Source organism: Cryptomeria japonica, chromosome 4 (genome assembly GCF_030272615.1).
Source record: "Cryptomeria japonica chromosome 4, Sugi_1.0, whole genome shotgun sequence".
In the NCBI taxonomy this organism is placed as follows: Eukaryota; Viridiplantae; Streptophyta; class Pinopsida; order Cupressales; family Cupressaceae; genus Cryptomeria; species Cryptomeria japonica.
The window spans coordinates 328,332,411-328,344,626 of NC_081408.1; positions in this window are offsets into that span (position 1 = coordinate 328,332,411).

Consider the following 12,216-nt stretch of genomic DNA (forward strand, 5'->3'; position numbering starts at 1 on the left):
GATGGTTAAATCCAAAAACAATGTACTGCTTCAAAGTGCATCTGCAATGCTAGATTCAATTCCAGTTTAAGCTCTGATAAACACCTTCAAAAACCTTCCTGCAACCTTCAAATAATATCTACGTGATTCGTACAAGGATCTGCTTATTTTTTCTCTTCAATAACCACTCATACCATTTCCACAATCCCACTATTCATCTCACAAATAAGATCTTACATTTATACAAAACCTAAGACCAAATGTGTAGGTTGGCTCACTAAGAATATTACAATAAAATCAATTACAAATAAGTCATGATGCAATACAACATGTCGGCTCAATACATTTACAACAATATCCAATCAATAAATCATCTCCATAATGTGTTGTGCTGATCTGGAATAGATAACACATACCGATCCATAACCTAGACCAATCTGCCGATAACAATAAATATGTCAACCTGATTAGACCAATAACCAAAAAACCAAAACCAAATATCCAAACCATGTCTTTGACATAATCAAGTAATCTCCAGATGATAACAAATCATCATCTATGCCGGTGAACCATATAACCCACTAGTGAGTATATACCGGTGATTGTGCATAAGTCACTGACCTTGCTGGTGAACACAATGTGCCAGTTTAATAGTAAACCAATATAACCATAGTGCCAAATCAACAATGTAGATCTCCAGAAGGATAAGTGTTAACATCAATGACAAAACCAATGCAACACATCCATAATATTAACAATCTCCCCTTTTGGCATTGATGACAACACTGGATGGAAAAACATCTAAGTGCCAAAATACAATGCCAAAAACCAAAAACCAACAATCTCTAGAATAGATCAATACCAGAAATAAAAATGAAAATACAAAGAGTATATCTCTCCCAATGAATAATGTTTTTCCATAGATATCTCTCCCCCTTTGACATAAAATGCCAAAGTAGTTAATAATAAATATCAGAATATACAACCAACTACTCCCCCTGAGAAGTAGCTCTCCTCCATCAAAGTCGAAAATAGATTTCTTTGATAGTTTCTGTCAGTTTTATGCCAATCTTCAATTATCTAAGTCTCTGCCGGTGAGGGTATTACCCCAAGCCTCTCTCTGAGATATTCAAAGGTTTCCTTAGGCAAAGGCTTTGTAAAGATATTTGCAATCTGCTCTTTAGTATTCACATAAACCAATCTTAATTCTTTTGCTTCAACATTCTCTTTCAGAAAATTATATCTGATAGAAACATGTTTATTCTTAGAGTGAAATACTGGATTCTTTGATATATCAATTGCTGTTGAATTATCACAATAAATGATTATTTGGTTCTTTGCATTTTACCTTTATGTCCTTCAACATTTTCTTAATCCATAATACCTAAGTACAATTAATTGCTACTGCAACATATTCTGATTCTGCTTTTGATAATGATGTACAACTCTGCTTCTTGCTTATCCATGAAATCAATCTGCTACCAAGAAAGAATGCACCACCAGTGGTACTATTTATGTCATGTACATCTCCTGCCCAATTTGCATCAGTGTATGCACATAAATCAAAATTTTCATCTTTAGGATACCATAAACCAAGACTTGTTGTGCCTTGTAGATACCGGAAAATCCTTTTTACTGCTGATTCATGATTTTCTTTAGGATTACTTTGAAATCTTGAAACAATACATACTGCATTCATTATATCAGGTCTTGTTTGTGTTAAATACAGTAAATCTCCAATCATAGATTTGTATCTTGTCAGATTAACAGGAGCTGAATCATCCTTCAATGCCAATTTATCAGTTGTAGTCATAGGAGTACTTACCGGTTTAGAGTTTTCCATGCCAAATTTCTTCAGTAGTTCCTTCAAGTATTTTATTTGACATATGAATATACCTTTATTAGTTTGTGAAATCTGTAATCCTAAAAAGAATTTTATCTCCCCAATCATAGAAATTTCAAATTCTTCCTGCATCTTGTTAGCAAAGTCCTTACACAATCCATCTTCTCCTCCAAAAATGATATCATCAACAAAAAATTCAATAACCAAGATGTCATCATTAGTCACTTTGTAATATAAGTTGTTGTCAGCGTTACCTTTAGTGTAACCAAGCTTCAAAATATATTTTTCCAATCTAGCATACCAAGCTCTAGGAGCTTGCTTCAATCCATACAAAGCTTTCCTTAATCTGCAAACCATATCTTTATCATTTGTCAATGAAAATCCATCAAGTTGTTCAATGTAAATTTGTTCTTCAAGATCACCATTCAGAAATACACATTTTACATCCATTTGATATACTTTATAATTCTTATGAGCTGCAAATGCAAGAAATAATTTGATTGACTCAATTCTAGCTACCAGTGCAAAGGTTTCATTATAATCAATTCCCTCTTTCTGTGAATATCCTTTACACACTAATCTTGATTTGTTCCTGATTACCTTACCATTTTCATTAAGTTTATTTCTAAATACCCATTTAGTTCCAATTACATTTTTGTCTTTAGGTCGGGGAACCAATGTCCAAGTATTGTTCTTTTCAATTTGTTCTAATTCATCTTCCATTGCTTTTATCCAATGTTCATCTTGACATGCTCCAATAACAAATGCTAGTTCAATTTGAGAAATTAAGCATACCTCTTCATTTGCCAGTCTTCCTCTTGTCATAATACCTTGATACTTATTCCCAATTATCTATTTTTATGAGTGATCCAGTCTTACATACTTGGGTTTATTCACATGTTGCTGGTCTTCAGTCACTGTGGAATTCTCTGATGATGTTGGTGTGACTGGATCTGCATTTTGTTCCGGTGCAATCTGTATTGGCTCATTTATGATCATCTCAACTACTGATTCAGAATCTACAGACCTTGAATTTCCTCTAAAGTGTTCATCTATCTTCACATTAGCTCTTTCAATGATCTTTTTTAATCTTTTATTAAAACATCTATATGCCTTTCTCTTAGATGAATGACCAAGAAATATTCCTTCATCACTTCTAGTATCAAATTTACCAACATACTCATCTCTCCTAATATAGCATTTGCTTCCAAATATTCTAAAGTATTTAAGAGTAGGAGTATTACCAAACCATAGTTCATAAAGGGGTCTTACTGGTTTCACCTTTGATGTGAACTCTTTTGAAAGTGTAAACCGTTGTATTCACTTCTTCTCTCTAGTACACATGAGGTAGATTTGCTTCCAATATCATGCTTCCAGCTACTTCCAGAATAGTTCTGTTCTTCCTTTCCATAATTCCATTTTGCTGAGGTGTCCGAGGTGTTGATAATTGTATTTTGATTCCATTCACTTCATAGAATGTATTAAATTCCTTAGATGTAAATTCTCCTCCTTGATCGGATCTTAAACATTTGATTTTCTTACCGGTTTCATTCTCTACCATTTCCTTGTATAACTTGAATTTTCCAAAAGCCTCTGTTTTCTCCCTGAGAAAAGTAACCCAACACATTCTAGAATAATCATAAATAATTAGCATAAAATATCTATCTCCCTATAGACTTCTTGTTCTTTCCAAACCACACAAGTCAGTATGAATTAAATCAAGAACATTATTGGATTTCTTAGAAATACTCTTAAAAGTTGTTCTAACTTGCTTTCCCATTTGACATTCCTTACATACCGGATTATGAGGTTTCACAATCTTAGGTAAATCCCATACTGCCTTAGTTGAACTGATCTTTACAATGCAATCAAAATTTACATGACAAAGTCTCTTATGCCATAACCAACTTTCATAAATGTGTGCAATGAAACATGTCTTATCACTGTTATTCAAATGAAAGATATTACCTTTACTCTGATTATCGGTTGCAATATCCAATCGAGTTTTGTTTCTGATTTTGCACTTTCCATTTTTGAATTGTAACTAAAATCCCTTTTCAACTAATTGTCCAACACTCAAAAGATTATGCTTCAAACCTTCGGCATAATAAACATTGTCAGTATTTTGCTTACCATCCAAAGATATAATGCCTTTTCCTTTGATTAAACAAGCTTTATCATCGCCAAATCTTACTAGAACTCCATTATATTCCTGAAAAAATAAGAATTTACTTTTATCACCAGTCATATGATGTGAACATCCACTATTAATGATCCATTTATCTTTCTCCTCAATTTTAGCTGCCAGGGCCTGCGCTACTGGTGGGACAATGGGTGTCAGTTGATCTTCTTTTATTACAACAAATGCCCATCCATTGTCTGCCGGTTCTACATTAGAATCATCTATAACTTCTTCATCAACATAGTAACCTGATTTATCTCTGTTCTTCTTAAATTTGTATCTCTGATATTCAGGGTTAGGCTTATATGTTCTTTTAGCTTCCTCTCTCAATCTTGCATGTCTATCAGGACATCTAGATTCTATGTGGCCAACTCTATTACAATTAAAACATTTAAATGGTGCTTTACCTTCATACTTACTTCCAGTTGGACCTTTAGGCATCTTCCTAGCAAATCGTGCTTCAAGTTCTTTCCAATCAGATTTGTTAGATGATGATGATGCTGCTACAGATGATGATGCTTTGAAAGCTAAATCAATCTTAATTGTAGCAACAGGACCAAATTCCTCAAGCTCAAATGCTGAAAGTTTTCCAACCAAGGTATCTCTGGATACTGATGTATTAGGCATTGTTCTCAACTCATTAATATCAGTTACTTTCATTTTATAAGCCGGTGGAAAAACTCTTAAAACTTTAGAAATAATTTCATCCTCACTTAGGGAACCTCCACAATATTGTATTCCTAAAACAATTTCATTAACTCTTTCCATAAAAGCAAAAATTCTTTCATCTTCTTCCATTTTCAAATTTTCATACCTGACCCGGTAACATTCCAGTTTAACAATTTTGACAGTGGTATCTCCTTCATTCAATGTTTCCAATTTATCCTAAATAGCATTAGCAGTAGATCAGTCTGATAATCCCATAATTTACTGATTTGATAATATGCTCATAAGTGTTTCTCTTTCTTTGCAATCATTCTTTAAGTCCTTGCCCAATATCAATGGATTAGGTTGATTCAGAGTAGGACCAACATAGCCATTCTTTGTAACTTCCCATTGATAGTTCTGATACTAATAAGATTAGTACAGATGCCAAGCTAACAAGATGAGAGGGGGGGGGATGAATCATACAAACTTAATCTTTCATAATAACAACAGATTCAACCTTGGTAACCTTATCATAAAAACTGTAAAGCATGCAGACCCATAAATAGATAAGATCACAAAACATATAACACTAGATTTAACGTGGAAACCCAAATAGGAAAAAACCACTATGGGATTTTTAACCCACTAAGAAATATACTCTTCTAGAGTATGCTCGGTTAAAAGAAAATCCTGTTAAAGATTACAAACACATTACTAGATGTGACTCGGTTAAGGGATTTCCCTTAGATCTGTTAGGATCTTCACCTTGTTAGAGTTGACCTTGTTAAAGGATTTCAAACACTCAATCTGAATGTCACCTTGTTAGAGGGTTTTACAAATAAGACTGTTAAGTCCACTTGGTTAAGAGATTTTCTGTAACTTTCACAAAATAACAGTAATAAAATCTATCTGCAACTTCACATCTAAAAATGCTAAATCAGATTCTTATTTGCTCAATACAATCTATTTATAGGATTTATCTTGTCCCTCTGCTAGGCTCTATACTTTGTTATCAAAACAGATCTTCAAGCTTCTGTGCTCGGTAATCACTATGTAGCATCCCTATGCTTACACTTGCCCACATACATTGTTTATCGACAGTTTCCTATTTATAAACAATCAGGTAACCACTTAATCTCCTTGATCACATTTCCCATGATCAATCATAGCCATCATATCTTCAAACTCGACCAGGTTCAATGTATCCTTCGATCTGAAAATGTTTTACCTCACCTTGGAGCTTTTATTTTCTCCTTGGAACTTGTGTTAAGGTATTGCGGTTCAATCTGAGCTGTAGATCTTCCTGCTGATCTTCCATTGCCATAGATTCTTTAACAAACTTCATGCATGGCTTACCAATAATTTAATCAACTCCAGCTCATCAACTTCCTTCATTAAATAATGCATGTAAACATTTAATGCATTCTGTTACAGCTCGGTTACAACTCGGTGAATACTAAACTTTACTCGGTAGACATTCCACCTTCATTAACCGACAATGATAACCTTAGGGTTTACCGACTAGGTTCCTTAGGGTTTATCGACTAGGTTCTTTGCTTGGTAACATAGTATAGTATTAACCTTACAAACAATAGCATATGTAGGATATCAAAACAATCTAGACATCATGATCTGATCATTGTGTAACTCGGTAATAGTTGCCCATTGAATAACTTATCCTCCCCTTATTCATTACATTCTTTCTGTGTCTTTTACTGACATCTTTATACTCATCAAATCATACTGCTTAAGATATGGCAACATCATACTGAATTAGAAAATCCATTTCTTGACATCAATGACAAAATAATAATATCAAGACAGTAAACATCCTTAATCAGTTATATCCATAATCATAAACAACCTTCTCAATATCCTTATTGAAATACCAACAATCTCTTATTGGAATTGGAATGCCAACAATCTCCCTTGTCTGTTATAATGCCAACACCCATATATCTCTTCCAATGCAATTAAGATGTGTCTCCATTATGATATTCCATATACCATAGTTAGTTCCATCAAGTTTAGGACTGTCCTTCCTGAAAATGTTCGTTGCCATAGGATCTCCTCAAGCTGTTAGACTTATGCAAAAAGAGGACTTAGCTCTGATACCAATTGTTAGGAACTAGAAGGATAACTGAGAGGGGGGGTGAATCAGTTGTCAAAGAATTTCAACCCAATTATAAATTAATACAACTTAATACTTAATACTGGTAAACCAAACTTAATGCTGGTTAACAGATTAACAATTAATATCAATATCGGTTATACTTTATGCATGAAATAGAAAGAGAAACATCCACAACACATAACACAGATATTTTGACGTGGAAACCCTGTAAGGGGAAAAAACAGGGTGGGAAACCTTACCCACAATCATATGATACTACTACAGATAGTATGTGTATATAAAAGGGGTCTGCACATGTAGAAAGACCAACCGCCTAGAGCTCACTGCTCAATCAAAAAATAGGATTCACACTGACTACAGTTGGATGGTTAAATCTAATAACAATGTACTGCTTTAAAGTGCATTTGCAATGCTGGATTCAGTACCGGTTTAAACTATGATAAATACCTTCAAAAACCTTCCTTCAACCTTCAAATAATGTTTGCATGATTTGCACAAGGATATTCTTATTTTTGCTCTTGAATAACCACTCATACCATTTCCACAATCCCATTATTCATCTCACAAATGAGATCTTACATTTATACAAAACCTAAGACCAAATGTGTAGGTTTGCTCACTAAGAATATTACAATAAAATCAATTACAAATAAGTCATGATGCGATACAACATGTTGGCTCAATACATTTACAACAATATCCAATCAATAAATCATCTCCATAACGTGTCGTGCTGATCTGGAATAGATAACGCATACCGATCCATAACCTAGACCAATCTGCCGATAACAACAAACATGTCAACCTGATTAGACCAATAACCAAAACACCAAAACCAAATATCCAAACCATGTCTTTGACATAATCAAGTAATCTCCAGATGATAACAAATCATCATCTATGTCAGTGAACCATATAACCCACTGGTGAGTATATATCGGTGACTGTGCATAAGTCACTGACCTTGCTGGTGAATACAATGTGTCGGTTCAATAGTAAACCAATATACCATAGTGCCAAATCAACAATGTAGATCTCCAGAAGGATAAGTGTTGACATCAATGACAAAACCAATGCAACACATCCATAATACAAAAATACTATTCATCCGGCTAGATTGGTAAACCCTGTAACCCAACACTATAGAGGCAAATCTTACTTCAACATCCTCAATATGGGTAATTGTCATTCCTCTATTGTCACATCGGGATTTTGTTAACCGAATGAATTCATTTGATGAAATCGTTCTTAGGGTTAATGCTTCACCGATTGCACTGAATCCTGTCACTCTTCGAATCACCTCCTTTGTAATCTTGACCGGTGCATTAGCTTCCAGCCACAAAAAATGATCATGAACCCTGCTTAGTACATACCTAACCCATTTGTCATGAAACTGATCAGGAAAATCAATCACATTAGGCAAACCCTTTGTCTTCAGAGAGAAATTTTGGCTTCAATTGATCATTGTCACAAAACCCTTTGAACTCATTTCTAATGAACTTGTCTCCAAGTTCTTGAAGCTTGTAGTGAATGTAGGAGCGAATATCTTCTACCAATAATACACCAGAGGGAACAAATGATAAAACACTTGTCTTGTCGATTTCACCGGCTTTCATCAGGTGCAGCTTGAACTCAGTTTGGGGTTCTTTGATAGATTCAACCAACACAGGAGTCGACAACGACACTGCCATGATGTCCTTCTAACAAGATTTTCTCAAATGAGGATGAAAACCTTTTCTTAGGGAATATCAAACACCACTACCGCTCAGCTTGAATTTTCACACAATCAAAACTTAGCAAGTTTCAAATCACCTTTGATCACATAGGAGCTCATGCAAATTCAAAAGAAGTCAGTATAAATGAAAATGTGCAAACATTTCCCTATTTATCTATTTGAGATCTATCGGCGCTATGATCCAATAGTCAGCTTTGAAACTTATAACTTAAAGTACACTGATTTGACTTTACCGGTTATTTGTCATCGAAACCGACACACAAATGAATGACTTATACTTATAAGATTTTTTATTTTTTTTAAATTTTTATACCAGCTTTTATGCATCACAATTATGCAGATAAACATATCCTTATACTTGTTAAGGGGATTCAAAAGTAATCTTACCATATATGCTCCCCTTGAGCATCAGTATGCCTAGTTAGAAGAGGAAGTGTCATCATGGATGGATGATGACTTGGTTTCAAAATTTCCTTCTCCTTCTTTTCCTTCATCCTTCTTGATCCATGTTCTTTTCATTTCATTTCTTACTTCTTCAGTTGTCTTCTTTCCTTTTAGGTCATTTTTCTCTTTCTTCTTGCTAAACCAGTTCTTATCTGCAAACTGGTTGTAGGATCTGCTCCTGCATTCTCTAGCTAAGTGACCGATCTTATGGAAGTTAAAGCATGCCATACTAGTTGTCCTACATGGTCCTGAATTGTTTCTCTGACCCATTTTCATTTTGTAGTTTTCTGCAACATGACCAAAATTACCACACATGGAACAAGTGGCATTCAACAAATTAGTCCTTTTGTTAGGACTCACCGGTTTGAACGATGATCTTGATACATTTATCTTAAACCTAAATTCTTCAGATCTGTGTCCAAACTTGTTGCATATGAATCAATGTCCATTAAATCTTCTTCCATTTGACATACTTCTAGATTGAGATCTACACTCATAAGCAGTGTGACCATACTTATGATAATTATGGCAATAACTGTCAAAGGTGAAAGTCTTCTTTTGACTAATCGGTTTATTTCTATAGTCATTGGTCTTATGACAAGACTTACCACAATGATTACAAGAGAATTTGGAAGACTTCATACCTTTTGCTTCTAGATGATTTCTTTATCATCCTTCATCCTTTTTGATTTAGTTGATTCTCTAGTTTCCATAGGACCTGAACTGGGATAACCAAGATTGGTTGTATCCTTTATTCTTCTCTGAGCTTTCAACTGTTTATCTACCTTCTCAGAGCTTTCATTGAACTTTCTCATCTTCTCATTTCTCTCATTCTCAGTTTTGAACTCACTCTTGAGTTGTTAAATCTCTTTCATCATCTTCTCCTTTTCTTCTGCATTGTCAGTCAAATGTTTGTGTATGTATTCATTCTCTTGAGTGAGAACTCTGATTCTTCATCTTTCTCAATCATGATTGCATCATTTTCTCTCAGGGCATCTTCAACAAGCCTCCTGACTCTTTCAGCTTTTGACAGTTCTTCTTCTGCCTCCCTTTTTCTTTCATCAATACTTCTGTTGGCTTCCAGTATCTTAGTCATTCTCAGTGCCTAACCTTCATGTTCCCTTTTGAAGTGTGTGACTTCTTTGGTCAGCTTGTTGTTCTTTTCCTGAGTTCTGAGACTGCTTCTTCAACTTCTTCAGATCCCTTCTATTTAGAGAGTTGATCTATACTATCTTGACTCTCATTTAGTTATTGAGCTAATTCCTTCCTTTTTGGAAGATATTTTGTCAGTCTCTCTTTCAGCTGAGCAATGATTTCATTGGCTTCATCAATCTGCTTCTGATACTAGCACTCTTCCATGATCTTTGTCCTCAAGCTGTCAAGCTTTACTTTGGAGGAACTGAGCTCTGATACCAATTGTTAGTCCCAACTGGTGCTGAGAGGGGAGGGGTGAATCAACACTTTACCGGTTTTAACCAATTGAAACTTTTACTTTTAAGTTTGAACTAATTTACCATTCATCAATGTAAACATTTACTGCAGAAAATTAAGCATACATGAAACGATACATAGTGACATAGATTTATCTCATGGAAACCCAATAGGGAGAAAACCATGGTGTGAGTAGGAACTCAAAAAAATTGTACTCTTCTGGAGTACACCCAGTTAAGAGCCATCCCTATTAGGAGATTACAAAGACACTGTTAGGTGCCACCTTATTAAGGGATTTTGAGCAAGGCCAATTAGTGCCTTTACCTTGTTAAAGGTATCCTGGTTAAAGGACTTGGAACATCAATCAAGATGTCACCCGATTAAGGTTTTTTACAATGGGACCTGTTAAAGTCCACCCAGTTAAGGGATTTATGTTCCAATTGTTAGAAAGCAACAAATGAATGATCTGCTAAAACTGCTACTCACTAGCCTGATCAGATCACACTGAAGAATCACACTAGATCTGCATCGGTTGTGTTTGTTCCACATAATTCTGATTCTTGAATGCACTATCAACTCTACCTATTGCTGATTTGCTAATCTTTCAATATCAAATTGCCGATCCTCTGTCACTTGAGTCACCACTCTGTGAAACTTCACTCTACCAGTCTTCTATCATTCGGCTCTGCAGTCTCTTAAACTCCCCCCATGTTCACTTTCACATTATCTTCATTCACCTTGACAACAATCATCTCAAGAATAAGATATGTGTATTTATAGACCCTTTAGTCTATCGCCAACTTTCCCTCCAAAACATACCTTTCAAAATTCCATGATTAGGCCTTAAATTATGCCTCTAAAATCATGCAGGAATCTCTGTCAATATAGTCAAACATGCAGATAAAACTGCCGGTTGACTGGAGAAGACTCCTGATTTAGCTGGATGTAACTGAATGTTGCCAGTATGTCGGTTACCGACTTTTGGTGTACCGATCAAAATCTATCTAGCCGATTTCCTCTTGTATATCAGTCTGTTCTTTGCTTAGCCGGTGGACCTCTTCTGTGCTGATTTACTGACCGCTACCCGATCTTCTTACTGTTTACCGGTCTACTCACTGTTTGCCAGTCTACTCACTGTTTGCTGGTCTACTCACTATTTTTTGGTCTACTTCTCTACTTGCCGGTCTACTTACTGTTTCCCAATCTACTTCTCTGCTTTCCGGTTTACTTCTCTACTTGTCGATCTACTTACTGCCGATGGACTATGAAGACTCAAGGAGATGATTTTGCCAACAATCACAACCATACCACTTACCAGTCATACAAAATAGTATCAAAATGCTAACAAAAGCTTTCAAGGAGAGATATTTCATGTTAATCATTGATGACTATTCTAGAATGATGTGGGTTGCTTTTCTAAGGGAGAAATCTGAAGCCTTTGGGAAATTCAAGATCTTTAAAGCTATGGTTGAGACAAAGACAGGGATGAAAATAAAGTGTCTGAGATCAGATCAAGGTGGTGAATTCACATCTGGTGAATTCAACATCTATTATGAGAAAAATGGCATTAGGAGACAGTTATTTGCACCCCAGGCACCTCAACAAAATGACATTGTGGAAAGAAACAACAGAACCATTTTGGATGCAGCCAGAACCATGATGATGGAAGCTAATTTGTTTCATATCTTTTGGAGAGAAATAGTAAGTACATCGGTTTATACATTCAACATAGTTCATATCAAAGGAGATACCAGTAAGACACCTTATGAATTTTGTTTTGATCATTCCCCTACTCTTAAGTATTTTGGAATATTTAGAAG